At 34.6% G+C, this 13,253-nt stretch overlaps 1 pseudogene; it reads left to right on the top strand.

The window, feature by feature from the left end:
• Window positions 1–2,989: 2,989 nt before the first annotated feature.
• On the top strand, window positions 2,990–12,834 carry LOC120182939 (annotated as a pseudogene).
• Window positions 12,835–13,253: the final 419 nt, after the last annotated feature.

The following is a 13,253-nucleotide window of genomic DNA, read 5'->3' as shown; positions in this document are numbered from 1 at the left end:
ACTTGCTAGGCCCATACGAAGAATAAATTCTCACGAGAGCGTCGCTTTCACCCCCTATTAAAAAATGGGTTCGGATCTCGGGTTTAAAGCCTTAAGTGAAAAACAAGTTTGGAAGGCTGAAATCATTAGAAAACGGTTAGTACAACTATTTACTCGAAAATATAATCAAAAGTAAGCAATAAGGATCGAAATATTACCTTAAAATTTAAACTTACCCTTTTTGTTAAAAACACAACTGAAAATTACCTTAGCCTGACTCACTTACTTGTGTCCCCAGCAAAGTCGCCAAGATGTCAGAACCGTCTTTCCGATGGGCCCGGAATTGGACTTCAACTTAGGAAAATGGATTAGAGTCACCACCGATCATTTATTTTAAAACAAATGGGTTGATCGGATACCCTATTTCTTACCTGATATGCGTCTTTCCAAAGATATGTTGGATTCGGGAGTCGGTTACAGTCAAGGAAGGGTTAGCACCCTTGAACTGCCCTTTCGGTACTACGTAATTTCCAGTTGTCTTTAATTAAGAAAATTGTAATTTAAATTGAAAGATAAAATAACGATCCACATTACTTACCTTAGATTGATTTAAATTATACCCTTAAAAAATCAAGAAATGTAAAAAAGTGAAAATGAATAAATCAAAGAAAATAGAAATAAAGAAAAATAAATAAAAAATAATAATAAAAAAATGAATAAGATAAATAAAGTAAAATAAAGAAAATAAAAAATAAAAGAAAAAATGAATAAAGGAAAATGAAAAAATAAATGAAAAAAAGATAGTAACAAAGGAAACAAATAACTATATAATAATAATAATAATAATAATAATAATAATAATAATAATAATAATAATAATCCAATATAGTACTTAAATAAAAATAAATGAAGAAAAATAAAAAAGAAAATAAATAAGAAATTAAAATATTAGAGAAATCAAAAAGAAAACATATATATATAAAATATTGGAAAATATAATAGAAAAAAATAATAAATAAGAATAATAATGCTAAAAATTAAAGAAAATGAAAAAAAGAATAATAAAAATAATAAAAGAAACAAATATACCTATATATATTATAATAAAATAAAATATGTATATATAAAACAAAATAAATATACAATAATAATATAATAAAAATATAATAATTAATACATACATGTAAGAGACCGAATCAGAAGGAAAAACAAATCGACGAGCCAATTTCGAAGCGAAAACATTGATTTGGGGGAAAATTAAATACTTCAAAATAGGAGGGATCAAATGGGGGTTTACCCATTTTAATTGGAAAACACGCGGACCCTAGGCTGTGGGTCGGGTTGACACGCGGATCCTGAACGGGTTATTGGGCCAAGTATAAAGGCAAACGTTTTTTTATTTCATTCTCTCTTCTCAAGCCGAAAACTCCCCTAAAGCATTTCTCTCTCGTTGTTTTCCAGTTGAAGAACAATGTCTGGGTTCTTGATGAACCCAGTATCCGGCCACCCTACGCCGCCTCCCGTCGTCGTTTATCGGCGCCGGGCGCCGATCATTGATGGCAAAATTAAAAATGTTTTGTTTTCTTTCGAGAGCCCTCCTTGCACTGATTTCAAATATGAAAATATTTTTTTAAAAAAATTAAGCCTCGGGGGCTAGATTTACGAAGGTAGATCTCAAAAATGCCCCTGTTCCTCGGCCACTTCGAAGCAAAAACGAAGAAAAAGAATGATGAAAAATAATATGCACAAGGCCAAAACACCGAATCGAGGTAAAATATACCTTTTATTTCTTTGTGCTTTCGAAAATTACGAAAGATGCTCCGAATCTTTCTTGCGGTTTACTGTGATTTTCTCTAGTAATTTGTGTATCTCATGTGTGTTATTGTGGTGTTACATCTTTATTTATAATATTTAGAATCCTATTTGAGCTAGAATCCTAATGCTTGTTGGTCTCTCTTGTGGTTTGTTCTTGTGGTGGACAAGCCTTCCTTGCGCTGAAGGATTCGGTTGTTGGAGTGTTGTCATGAAAAACGACAACGGTTGCATGAAGAACGGCAACTGGCGTGAGGTGTGAAGGCTCCTCGACTGGCCATTGCGGCGCTGGGGTGAGACGAGAGAAGAGAAAGTTAGGGTTTCGTACAAACCCTAATCCACATCGGGTTAGAGCTGAGTCCAGCGGATCCGGGTCGTTCATAGGTCTTCTAGTGCATCCGGGTGTGGGGTGTGGGGCGTGGGTTGCTGCTAGACCATTGTTAGGCCTCTGTATCGGGCTGTTTGATTTTGGTGCCTATAAAATGTAAAACAATAAAAATAAATAATAAATAATACATATTATATGTTTATTATAATATATATATATATACTCTAAACCCTAAACCTTAAACCCTAAACCATAAATGGATGAAACGAGGTATCTACAAAATGTTAATATTCTTAAGATATTAACGATTTTTAATTAATTAAATATTATAGAACCAGTAAATTTTATAATTATCCGTGTAATCAATAATGATTGTAATTAGAGCGATTTAATTTATTACAATTTTCTAAATAAAAAATTATGTACTTTTAAATACAATTAGACGTTCAATTGTATATTGAAGTCTAAAAATCTTTTTATTTTTGAGTTTTTGGTGTAATTAGTTGTATTCGATTTATTAACAATTAATTCAAATTAAATATAGTATATACTTATCACGATGATGGTTATTATAATTTAATTTTATCCATTCACAATTATTTTATCTTTTTATACCAATTAATAATGAATAAAAAATTAAAAAAATAATAGAAAAAATAATTGCAAAATTGAGATATCTGTAATTAAACTTTTAAAACTGTGGGTTAACTTCCATAAATTACTGTAAATAAATAATGGAGATAATAAATACTGATTGACCAACGAGAAGAACTGTATGATAAGCAAATTACGGAATGTACACGGCCAAAAAAAGAAAAAGAAATTATTTTTGGTTCACGGAATATAACAATAACATGTCACGGTCAAAATTCAAAAGAGCGCTTGTCTTTCTCTTAAACACGGCACGACTCGATTAAAACATCTTTCTCCTTTGAGTTTATGTAATACCTGTCCGATCTCACTCGCTAGTCTAACTCGTTTTCTCTCCAGTTCCTCCCCCAACTCAATTCTTCAGCTGAAGTTTTCCCATTAAACGTGGTCATTCCGTCGAAGGCTAGGGTTTAGATAACGAAGTACAGTTGGAATTTCTTTATAGGATTCTTAAAGTTTGGTATTTTGAAGTTCTACCGAGTGGCCGCTCTGTGAATTAAGCCGGAATGGTATCACTTTCCTGGATTACGGAGTTTTGGGAGGGTTTCAAAGGTTGTCTGGTGGATGGGGACTAATTAGGGTTTCTTTGTTTTTTATTCAACGTTTGGGATATTTTCAATTTAGTCTGTTTCTTTCCATAGCTGAAGCGGATAAATTTAAGGGTTTTGTCGGAGAATTAGAAATTTAGGGTTTCTCTTGTGAGCTCTGCGAGATTGTTGAATTTTGTTGTGAAAATTTAAAACTTTTTTAATAAGATAATAATTTGTAGGCTTTAAAAACAGGGTTTTGTTACATTTAGAAGTGGGGAAGTTGTATGAAAAATTAGGATTATATTGGGAGAGAAATGTTTTATTCACAGTTTATATTGGCGAAGAAAGGTCCCTTGGGGACAATATGGATAGCAGCACATCTGGAGAGGAAGCTGCGAAAGAATCAGGTGGCTGATACCGATATTGGTGACTCTGTTGGTTAGTACTTTTTAGTTCCCTTTTACTCGTTAGCTTGATATCTCTGAATTTAAATTACAAATATATCTATCTCTGTTTACTTTTATTAATTTATTCATTTCCCCTTAATGATGCAATATCTAAATCTTCTTATGGTTCATTCGCTCTAGAATGTTTTGGATATAGTTTTATGTGTTGAGTACTTCCAAGTTCCTACAGCTTCAGTTCTTATATCACTAAAAGTGGTATTTTAGATTTGAAAATCATATATTCCAGATTAGTTCGAAAATCAGCATGTTTGGTAGCATGGTCATACTATTAAACCTGGCAGTCAATTTAGTAAAAACATGCACACTTCAGAAAATTATGGGGCAGTATGCATATATTTTGTTTCTCGATTCTTGAAACAGAAAATCTGATTCCTTAGTTCCATTTGAAATTTTATTATGGGATAATTTTTAGAAGCTCATAGCATCCTTTTTCTCCCATTCTTAGTGATGCATGAACTAATCTTCTTTAATTCCTTTATGCTTCTTCCCCTTTTTGGCATATTTGGAGGGTTCCTGGAATTTCTATTGGTTTCTTTGGAAACCTGTGGTCATGTAGGAGTAATTTTCCTCTGGAACATGGTAACTACTATTGATAGCATATTCTTAAAATGTGGTTTACTTGGTTACTCAGTGGAGGAAATTTTCTTTGAGCTTGTTCAGCCCTTTTTTTGATTTTGCTACTCATGGATATCTCTGCAGTTATAAAATTAGATAAAGGATATGGTTTTTATTTTTCACATTCTTTTATCTATTTTCTTTCATGTTCATGAGCAACCTTGTGGCAGAGGATGAGTTGCCTAGGCTCTTCTAACTTTTTGGATTGCCTTTGTTGTTTATATGACCTTTGAGCAGACTCTATTCTATTTCCTGATGTACCAATTGCACTGCGATTGTCCAGTCATCTTCTACTCGGAGTAGTGAGGATATTCTCGAAAGGTGAATTACCTTTTTGATGATTGCAGCGAAGCCTTGCTTAAGATAAAGCAGGCATTTCGCTCCACTGCAGTTGACTTACCACCGGAAGAATCGACTGCGCCCTACCATTCAATCACTTACCCGAGACTTTTGATCTTGACGACTTTGAGCTGCCCGACAATGAGATTTTTCAGGGGTTAGTTCCTGATATTTTTACCTTTTAGATTGCCTTTCTTTTTGTATGGGCTTCTTTGGTACTATGAGATACACATTGAATATTTTCATAAAGTATCTGTGGAAGCACCACCGTATGTTAACTAAACATAATTTTCTTGACAGTAACTACGTTGATCACCATGTTAGCTCAAGAGCAGATTACACTTCAAGATACCATGGGTGACATGGTTTATTCTACATCACAATTTGGATTGGATGGTTAGTGCATACTTTTAACTGTGGCATGCTAGTTTTAGCTGCATTTGCTTAGCAAAATTTATTAAATCTAAAATTCTGCATTTTAAATACTTACAGAGCGGTTTGGTGATGGTGACACTTCTCAGATGGTCTTCTTGATGAGGTAATGTTGTCATTGATATTTGGTGATTGCTTTGGAATTGGTTTCTAAGCAGCAGGAGGCTTAGTGATGTAGGACCTGGAAATTAAAAAAGGGTGATTATATAGCAACAAAGATTTTCTTATTTTAGGGCCTACATGAATGTGAAAATATCATTTGTTTTGAATATTTTGATGGTTCATTTAGGATAGGAGGATTTAAGCTTAAAGTGTTACCAAAAATTACCAAATTGATTTGGATGTTGTTAGCATCTGTGAATTGTACCAATGAATGGTATTCAAGTTTAGAGTTGAAATATGATGTTAAGATAGCTAGGGTTTGATTGATGGTTTAGGAATAAGAAGATAATGAAGATCTAGGCTATGCAGCAATATTTACTACACTTGTGTACTGGTTGCTTGTTTCCTTAATAGCTATTGATTTTTTCTTAAACTCCCTCCATTTAATAGAAAAATCATATTCATATTTCTGTATTCCTTTTGTTCTTTGGAAGGAGGTGAGATCCAAGGTAGGAACTATTAAAAATTGCTCTTGGACATATAATAAGCTAATAAGATAACATGATCCTACAACTTAAAATTAAGAACTTCATACCCAAAGTCAGCAAAGATGAAAATTTTGAATCGAGTTGACTCTCTAACCCCTGTTTTCTACAGTCTGTTTTCTACAGCTATCACTATAAAAAGATTATCATTCTATACACCGAAGTTGGAGTTAAAACACCACAAGTGAGTTTAGAATGTCATGACATGTCCATTTAATAATTTTCTTAATTATACCATAATCGAATATGTAACAACCTCTAACCTTGCTTGTGAGGTTTACAAACTTCACCACTAGTTTATAGGTGACTTAAGACTACCAATTGTACATTAATTAATATTTTACTTTTCCCCCTTAATATAAATGCTATTTTTTCATGATTTAGTGTCTATTGTTGAATTCCTTGTCAATTATTCCACATTTTAGCTAATTTACCTGGGCTTTGGATTGTAGACTTTGATGGTCTTAATATCGGACAAAAGAATGGTTCATAGTGTTTAAACGTTAAAGCTTTTTGGCCAAGAAAGAAATAGTGTCCAACACAGCAAAGATTTAGGGGTCATACCTACAAAAAGATGAAAAATAAAACAAACAAATTAGGAAAAAATATCTATTATAAAATGAGTATTTTTGTTGCAAAAGATCCGTGGTCATGATGGAGTGGGTTGTTAACCGTTAGGGATGAACAGCATTTATACAATGCTCTAATAAGGAAGATTGGTAAAAGGAGCAAATGCTTTTATTTGAAGTAACAGTGGTGGGAAAACAGCTGTCAGCTTATGCAATAATATCATCAGAGCATTGGCATTAATGTATATTCTTACTTTAAGTGGAACTGTATCTAGCCTTTTAGGGATGGGTTTGTGGGCATGAAGTGGGTCATTAACTGAAGCAATTTCATAGGTGGTTTGAACATTAAAAACCTGATTATTTGGTTCTTAAAATTGAAAATATTCTTCCTGGCATTTTCTGGTCTATAGAACCTTTGGATTGTTGAATGAATGGTTTCATAGGCCCTTCAAAGTTTGATATCTTTCGGTTTTTGGTATCAAACTTGTCTTCTTGATGAGATGACTTACCGTTTTTTACTTCTTATTGTGCTCTTTCCTATTATGTCAATCACCTTCTGAAATTTCTTGTCTTGGATTAATCTTGAGCAGGAGCTCGTCCTAGATCAGGTTGCGGTGCCGGGATCTGTAGAAGTTTCAGAGTAAGCGTTATCTCTGAGAGTGTGTGTATATATATCCGATCATCATGTTTATGAAATGTTCATACTCCTGTATTTCCCCTTTAATCTTTTTTGAATAGTGTAGTTGTTTGACTCCCTCATGGGTAGGTTGCTAAACACTGCCAATTATTAGTCATTATTAATTTCACTAGGTAATTTATGCAACCATTAGGATAATATTGAATTTTCTGGCTCGCCTTACTTGTTTCACTCATTTCAGGTATGATCAAGGGTCAGATGTACCACAAAAACAAGACCCAAGTAATTTAGAAGCTGTGCCAATGGATTGCAGTGGGGATCAGATTTTTTCTAGTTCAACTCAACAGGCATCTCAATTTCCTTTAAGTTTGATTTTATGATGTAGAAAATTATATATTCTAGTGATTTTTTGACATCTTGGCTAATGTGTTCTGCTTGCTGTTAGGTTGAAGGTCTAGCTGCAAATTCTGGATTTGTGGAGATCGATGAGGATGTGGGTACTCCTGGATTAGAGGAAGTGCCTTCCTTGTCTGGTGTTCACAAGGCATTGGCTGATCACTTGGAATCAGAAAACCACAATCTAACAGAAAATGAGTGTGTTGAAAATGCTCCTAATAATAAATCAAAATTTCTCAATGGGGATAATGGTCCAATGGATCAGTCTTTGCACAATGCTATAAATCGTGATGCTATAGTTCATGTGCCTCCTGAAAATGGTTGCCACATTAGTGACATGGAGAAAGAGCAAACTAAACCACAAGGAAATTCTATCAATGATGCCTTGTCTGTGGAGTGCACATCTGTTGTTGGTACTATCAAAGGATCTGATGGTTTAGATAAGGTGGAAGATATGGATAATGGTGCTATGCACTCTATGGATAGAACTGATGGGGAATGTGCAGAATCTCCTAGCTGCTACAACGTCACCTTTGATTTGGAGGACCATTCTCGAAGAACATGTTCAAGTAGTATCTATGTGCGCGCATCAGATGGTTGTTTGGAGAATGGTCAAGCCTCACACAAATGTGAAATTGGCAATTGTGCTCAAACCACTGACAATTTAGAAGAGCCATGCTCACCTGCCATAGCAATAGCTTCAGATCCTTCCTGTCCATTGGAGCCGCCCAGTAGGCCAACAGTTATTGATGGTGAAGCTCAAGCTTGTCAGGAACGATATGGTTCTGAAAATTTAAAAAACCCCATTGTTGACAAAGACGTCTCGTCTCTTCAAGTTCTTGGAAGTGATAGTTTGGCTGCCGCAAAGCAAAACTTGGTGGATTTGTCCGGAAGGGAGGAAGAAGTTCGTGCACCTAGAGGTTCCATTGAGGTGCAAGGTTTGTTTTACTAGTTTTATGAAAGTAGTATTGTGTAGATTTACCCCCAATTTTACATATGATGCCATCTTTTCTTTGGATGCTTTCATGTTATATTGTTCCTTATTAACTACCATCTTTGTAGTTGAAGCTTGCCAAATTCGGATGTCAGAACCTGCTCTATGTGATGATCGGTTGGATAATTCAAATAATTGTGCTACATCTGATTTGCCTGCACCTGAAAAGTTACTGTCTGCAGCAGAAGGACCTCTCGATAAACCAAGTGATATGCTGGGCAACTCTACCCCAGACAAAGAAGTACTAGTAGAGAATGATGAAATTGATGCTGGAACCAAACACATTTCAGGAAAAAAACGAAGTTTAACCGAAAGTACATTAACTATAGAGAGTATAAACTCAGTTGAATCATTTGGAAGGCCTGGATCAAGGAGAACTACAGATTCAGTTCCTGATGATGATGACTTGTTGTCTTCTATTCTAGGTAGCAGCATTTTTAACTATAAAAATTCTATTGCTTGCCTTCTAAGAATAGACTAGAATAGCATGGATTGTTGTTCTTTATAATGTGCTGTTATGAATGACATAATTTTTTGCAGTTGGAAGATCTTCCGTTTTCAAGATGAAACCAACTCCTCCTCTTGAAGTTGCATCAACGAAACGTGCACGGTCTGCACCAAGTTCTCATGTCACCAAGAGAAAAGTTCTTATGGACGATACTATGGTCTTACATGGCGAGTACGTTTCAATGTGTTTCTAGTGCTCCCTACACTTTCTGAGATCTCACTAACTTATGTTTATCACTGTTTCTTTTCTCTTATGCATTTTTTATTTTTTTTGAATTATGCGTTTTGAATTCTGGTTCATGTACTTGAGTACTGATTTGGCTTTTTCCACCTATCAAGTACAATACGGAAGCAGTTGGTAAATACTGAAGATATGCGCCGCATACGCAAAAAAGCACCTTGCACTCGCCCCGAAATTTCATTGATTCAGAGAAAATTCTTGGAAGATGAAATCTTTAGTGAACCTATATTTACTGGTGAGAGCAAAGTGCCTATAATTCATTCTATCTTGTGTTTTTGTTGCGTTGATTAGGAAAGAAGAATTTCAACTTGTCAGCTATTACAATGGGCCTGAAAATCCATTATATGCTTAGGGTTTGTAAAATACAGGTAGGAAAAGAGGGAAAATGATGTTATGTCTAAACCACATCTACTACTACTCCAAGAGGAGGAAAATGTATATATACAACTCAAAATATATCTCCATAAGGCCCTGATCAAATTGGATTTGCTTTCATTGAGCAAAATTATAGTTATTCTCAATGTTTATCTAATCTTTGGCATTCTCAGGCCTTAGTGAGGACAGGATCCTATTTCTACATATGTTTTTCCTATTAGCTTGTATGTTGTTGCCTAATTTCTGTGGACATAATAATAATTTTTTAAATGTGCTGTGAATGGTATGGATGACCAGATTTATCTTGTGATCTATCTCAATGTTTTTGCACATGTCTTGATTTTTGAAATCATTTTTTCTCTGCTAGTGAAGAACTTTCTAACATGTTGATTGTCACTTTAGTACTTTATAAGTTTGCTAATTGATGGTGTGCCTTTCAGGTATCTCGGGTGACTTGGCATCTTTGCACAGTGAATCCTATGATCTAAGCAGTATTAGGATTTCTGAAGGCGAGGAAAACCATGCATCATCTGAAGTAGCTAAGAATCCAGAGTGTTTAGTTAAACCTAATATTGCTGAAGGTGGAACTGAAGGGAGCTTTGTGCCTGTGATTCTTGGAAATGACAAGCAAGCACGATCTTCTGGCACTCTTAATGCTCAGCAGGATAGCTATGCTGTTGATGATGTACCTCAACTTCTGCAACATGAACCTTTAGGTGGGATCACTGAAATGGAAATTGACGGAGTTAATATTGAAGTTGCTAATGCAGCAAATCATTCTATTCTGAATGAGTTCCGGGTATCATCCCCTACTGATCTTGTTACTGGAGATACTAGTAACATCACAGCTGAGGAGGTAACCAACACCATTGATGGCTCCATCTTAAACAATGTAACATGCCTTCTACCTGATCAAAAGATGAACACTCAACCTGGAGAGGATGCTTCTGAATTGGATATGAGAAATGGCAAAGTATCTCATCCTACTGAAGTTTTAGAACATGATGTTGAAGGTATCATTGCAACTGAAACTGAGTCAAAGGCAACTGATGAGTTATTGTTAGAAGAAAGTAAAACCAATACTTCAGTTGAGGTTAGTATGGAAGACTACCCTGCACCTGTTGGAAATGGAACTATACAAACTGGTGTGTCTGTGAATTATGCTCAAAATGCATATGAATCTGGATGTGGTAAGGCTGGTGTAGCAGATGAGGTTCAAGTTCAGGATGCACTCTTGGATCATGATGACAAAGACACTATCTGTAAGGATAGCAAAGAATGTAAGCTGAATTATACGTATTCAGAAAAGGTCGATACGGCTCTGAAAAATGCTTCATTACTTGATGGAGAAACTCCAACCTCTCAGGAAATTGATGCGGTCAATGAGGAAATGATCTCTCTTGCAGATAATCGAGCTGTAAGTTATTTGACACATGTAAAATCTGTCGATCTAAAAATATTAAAATGCTATGAGTTTTTTCGTACTTGGTGGTGATAGATATCCTTGTATGGATTTAATTAACGCTCTACCGTTATAGCAGAAAGCCAACAGTAATTGAGATAGTGTATATACATGCATTATGCATCAATATGGGTTTTTTTTTCCCTTCAAGTAAAAACTTATTGAAATATATTTTAGTAACTGTTGAATATAACTTTGTTCTGTTCTAGCGAGCATGGTGGACATTTGAGCGTTCTCATAACTTTTTCTTTTCTCAACTTTATATTCATGCCTTGATAATGTGTTTTCTTTGCATTAATTTATTATGTTCCCATGAAAACTGTCTCTGCTTTGGCCATTTGTATTTTATTTTAGGCATTAAGAATCCTCTAAATGACTACTTGACCCTGTGGGTTGCAGGAACGTGAGGATGTTGCAGTTGTAAATGATACAGGTTTGATCTTATTTCTTTCTGTTTTGCTTCTACTTCGAGTCTTTGACTGTTGATTTTGAAAATTATAATTATTTATTTGGACATGACTTAAGAACTTTTTACTGAATGGGTTATACTTTAGATGTAAAATTTTCATTTAATCTGTGAACTCTTGGTAGAGTGGACCATAGTTAGGACCATAGGAAAATGTTAATATTTATTAAAAATCTGTCTTTTGTATGCTTCAATTTATGCCTTAATCAATCTTGATACTGCTATTGGGTTGCTAATATTTATTTTTCTTATCTTTCCTTACAGAATTTCTGAATGTAGATGATAATGAGCTAGGTGATGATGATGAAGATGACATGTCGTGTGGTGATAAAGGTCATCTTCTTGAAAATAGTGGATGGTCTTCCCGTACCAGGTTTGTAAGCTCCTTGTAGTGAATTGTTTTACAGTTTACATTTTCCCTTTAGTTTCAACGTGAATTTAGAATTACTTTTCGAATTATTTCTTGTAGAATAACTGGAATGAGGCTAGCTCACATCTTGATGTTTGGTCATACCTTTTCTTTCAGGGCTGTTGCCAAGTATCTCCAGAATTTATTCGAGGATGAAGCTGTAAATGGACAAAAGGTACATTTTATGGACAGTCTATTGGGTCGTAAAACAAAAAAGAAGCATCGAGAATGTTTTTCGAAACACTGGTATGTACACTAAACTTAACTATCAAGTAACTTTTAAAGTGCACAACACTCATATATACTTTAATGAAGGGATATTTGCATCTAAAAGTAGTCTAGCATACTAAACCTTGCATGTAAATCAAAGTAAAAAACTTCATTTTATCTCCGTTTTTCGTTTATGACGAGACATTACTTGATTTCGGAAAATGAGAAGACACGGGCATGTAAGGAAGTCCTATCATTGTAAGCCTGTCCTTCCTGTATACGAGAACACAACTTTTGCACTAGTACTAATACATGATGGATAATAAGATTGAATCGAAAGCAAGAATGATGATGTCCTAGTTTGATGCTATGGCGTGGAAGAATGTAAACTTATCCTCTTTGTTTCTCGCATTTGGTTTGCCAACCTGCAGGTTCTTAAGACGAGAGATTACATCCATGTAGAACAGGTTAAACCCTTCGACAATATCTGTATAAAGCCTCGAGTGAAGCTAATGAAATCGAGTTTCTGATAGGAAAGCTGTTTCAGAGAAAAGTGATTTATTTGTAGTTCTAGCTCTTATGCTCAGGCTCAGTCCATGTGGTTATTTTGTTTCAGAATTTTTCTGATACTTAGTTGTTTAGGTCGTGTAATAGGTTAGCTTAATTTGGGGGATATCACATGTCCTAATGTTGAGTGTATGAAGGTGGATAATAATTTCTGTATATATAGTGTAAAATTATATATCAGTTTACCGTTGAAGATGCTAATTTCTCTGTTGACTTTGCCCGTTTCCTTGATGTTCTCATCATTTGCAGTGTTAAATAGAAGGATTTTTTTTTACCCTTTTTGAGTCTGAATTATGAATATTCATTGTTTGTGCTGAGCCTATTAAGTTTTTTATTATTACTTTGAAGGACACTGTCATATGATTTTAATTAGATTTAGTTATAATTGGTGTAATTATGTAGTTGTGATTTGGTTGGATAATCGTCGTATTTTGTAGATTTGATCAAATTAATCGTAATAAAAGATACGCTAATAGCTATTGGGGATGTAATTATGGACTAGGGAGAGGAAAGAGAATTGATTTAATTTTTTATGAATATTATTATTGTTATCGAGACAATGTATACGAGTGGGATGACCATGGATTAATTTTGAAGACCTATCAAATCATGTATGATAA

The sequence above is a fragment of the Hibiscus syriacus genome, unplaced genomic scaffold (genome assembly GCF_006381635.1).
Source record: "Hibiscus syriacus cultivar Baekdansim isolate YM2019G1 unplaced genomic scaffold, ASM638163v2 tig00112738_pilon, whole genome shotgun sequence".
NCBI classification, from domain to species: Eukaryota; Viridiplantae; Streptophyta; class Magnoliopsida; order Malvales; family Malvaceae; genus Hibiscus; species Hibiscus syriacus.
This window is presented reverse-complemented; position numbering and strand designations above follow the sequence as displayed.